The sequence below is a fragment of the Echinops telfairi genome, unplaced genomic scaffold, assembly GCF_000313985.2.
Source record: "Echinops telfairi isolate 266 unplaced genomic scaffold, ASM31398v2 ScPeMD7_1713;HRSCAF=2227, whole genome shotgun sequence".
Taxonomy (NCBI): Eukaryota; Metazoa; Chordata; class Mammalia; order Afrosoricida; family Tenrecidae; genus Echinops; species Echinops telfairi.
The window spans coordinates 6511963-6515128 of record NW_022105611.1 but is presented as its reverse complement, the minus strand read 5'-3'; the positions used below and the strand labels follow the sequence as shown (position 1 = coordinate 6515128).

Genomic DNA, 3166 nt, shown 5'->3' with positions numbered 1-3166 from the left:
TCCCCTGTCATCTAGGGCTGCTGTGCGTCTGAATGGACCCCAGAGCAGTGAGTTTGGAGTTTCATGGACAAGTCTATCAGACCAGTCAAGCTAGGCCTTTTATGATTTCAAATCTTGCTCTATATCCACACCCCTCCTCTCTGTCCAGGACTTTTTATTTCGATCCTAATCAGAACCACATGACACTGTTATCAATTTATTTTTTATAGCTCTCAGATAAGACATAATGTGTTGAAATACTGCATTGGAAACATATCTACACTGAAAAATTACTTAACAGGAATTCCTATTGAACGTGGTAGCCTGTATTTTCACATTTTAGTTACATCTTGCAATCCTAATTCCTTTTTATCATCATTTTGTTATTCTAAGGAATTTGGAAGATGGGAGAAGCAATATTGACTCATATGGCTCTTCTACCATCCTGATCCAAGAAAGAAATTTGACTGAAAGCTGATGAACAAATATGCGCACTTTTTTCACAAGCCTCTGGAAAGTCACCACCAGAAAGCCCTTCTTCACAGCATCAAATGGCACTTCAGGTAAACCAAGAGCAGAATTTGAGGCATGAAAATACTTTAGATAAGTAATGTTGCTGCCTGCGTTTCATGTTTAATTTCTGTCTGGTGTACTTTCAATAAGTACATATATACTGTTAAATGCTCAGGTTTCTATTCTAAGACTAGAACATTTATAATATATATTTAGGACTTTATAAAAAAATTTAGCTCTTGGGGATAAAATTCCTCACATAACATGTAAGGCTATTGCTTGACTTTTATAGATTATACTTGCATATAAGTTTTTAGGAATTCATTAAGCACAGAAATAAAACTACTTCCAAAGAAATGTCATAGAAAAAATTTTTATATAACTATTCAGCCTTTGGGCTAGAAAAATAAATATCTAGATCTTTTATTAGCTTTTTAGCAAGCCTATATCAATCTTATTAGCCTACTGTAAGTTTTTAGTGGATAAACTTCCCCAGTATAGCTAATTCTCTCCTAGCATTTATAGATGTTACAAGATCATTATTATACATTCTGCCTATGAGTACTTTGGACTTACATTTGCTTATCCTGTAATTGTTAAAATGTGGCTTTCCTTGTCCTACCACTGATACGTATGTTTGGCAAAGGACATTTTTACATATGTATTTGTATGTGCTGCAGTTATATCCAAAGATATAACAAAGCATGCAGGGGGCAAAGTCCTGAACATGTCTTAGCCATAACCAAGCACTCTGAGGCAATGAGCCACTGGCCTTGGGGACTCAGGACCACAGTCTGGGACCCTTTGTGTAACTAATCACAAAGACAGTGTTCTACATCCTTCTATGGTGAGTAGCAACTAGGATCTTAAAAGCTTGTGGGTGGCCATCTAAGACACAGCTGCTGCTCTCTCCCTATGCAGAGCAAAGAATCTCATGCTCAAAACTCACTGTCATTGAGTGGTTTCTGACTCCTAGAGACCCTATTGGACAGAGGAACACGAACTGCCCCTGTGGATTTCTGAGACTGTCAATTTGTGCAGGAATATAAAGCCTCATCTTTCTCCTGCAGAGCAGCTGGTGATTTCAAAGTACTGACCTTTCAGTTAGCAGCCCAACGTGTAACCCATTACACCATCAGGTGTGCTGAGCAAAGACTAGTGGAGAAAAGCAGACTCAATGAAACAATACTAATCCAGACGATGAGTAAGCCACATGACGCACAGCCTCCACTACCCGGAGACACGAACAACTAGATGGTGTTCTACTACCACCACTAACTGCTCTGTTGTGGTTGTTGTTCTTGTTGTTGGGTGCCATTAAGCTGGTTCCAACCCATGGGGACCCTACGCACAACAGAAGGGAACCCTGCCTGGGCCTGCACCACAATCACAATTGTGTTTTTATTTAAGCCCATTGTTGCAGCCACTGTGTCAATCCATCTCCTTGAGGGCCTTCCTCTTTTTTGCTGCCCCTCCACTTTGCCAGGCGTTATGTCCTTCTGTAGGTACTAGTCTCTCTTGACAGCATGCCCAAAGTACAGGACACAGTCTCCCCATCCTTGCCCTTGAACATTCTGGCTATATTTCTTTCAGGAGAGATTTGTTTGTTCCTTTGGCAGTCCATTGTTCATTCAACATTCTTCACCAGAACCATAATTCCCATGCATCCATTTGTCTTCATTCTTCCTTATGCAGTGTCCAGCTGTCACATGCATATGAGGTGACTGGAAGCATCCTGGCTTAGGTCAGAAGCACCTTAGTCCTCAAACAGCATTATAATTATGTGTCTTTGTTATCTGTGGATGAGAGTAGACAAGTTATTTCAGTATTACACTTGTCTTAGTCCTGTTAGGGTACTTTCAAATCAAAGGTCCAATCAAAACCGTGGCTCCTGATAGGATCTACTGGATGAGGTAAATTCAAGGCAGAGAGATCAGTTTAGAAGGTTATGGGATTATCTCTTGAGGCTCTAAAGGGGTAATCTTGATATGGTTTTTTTTGTTTTTTTTTTGAAAGACACAGGAAATCATAGAGACTTACTAAGAAGTTTTAAGAAAATTGAAAATTACACTGGTGAGCAAAGGCCAGAAAATTTGCACCTGCTTATTCTTCAAGGTTAGCAAGGGCTGTTCTAGGAGGATTTTATTTGGGAAACCCTACCCCATCCACACTATGCCCCTAATCTTGCCCCTTCAGGCTTCTTTGTGTTCCCCAAACCCAAAGAACACCGAGAAGGAACAGGATTCGAGTTCCTTAAGAATGCCAACACTGCCACGTTGACATGATACCAATCAAAGAGCACAGAATTCTTCAGTAAAGGTTAGCAAGGTGGAAACACCACCTTCAGGAGTGGATAGGTCTAGATGGAGAAGATGTTGAGAAACAATAGCTACACACCTTGGTATCTTTTGGTTTAATAAAGGCTTCTATGATTTTGTAATACTACTTTTTGACTTATACTCATATATCATCAAAATACTAGAAACAACCAAAGATTCATCAACCATCTGATGGACACATCATTTACACTTCTAAGAGTTCCCATTTGTTTCTGCTGCTGCTTGTATGGGCACTATGCTTAGAAATGTATTACCATTCTAGAGAAATCGATACGAAAGATTAAATCAGAAGGAAAAATAAAGCAGATTCAAAGAACGTCCAGCTCAGAGGCAGG

At 39.8% G+C, this 3166-nt stretch overlaps 1 long non-coding RNA gene across 1 annotated transcript in view; it reads left to right on the top strand.

Annotated features, from left to right (window-relative positions):
• Positions 1-378: 378 nt before the first annotated feature.
• The window catches only part of LOC123522040, a 33399-nt gene continuing 30611 nt past the window's right edge, over positions 379-3166 (top strand). The window contains exon 1 of the long non-coding RNA XR_006680345.1: positions 379-542. This is a non-coding gene — a long non-coding RNA (uncharacterized LOC123522040). The remainder of the gene's footprint in view (positions 543-3166) is intronic.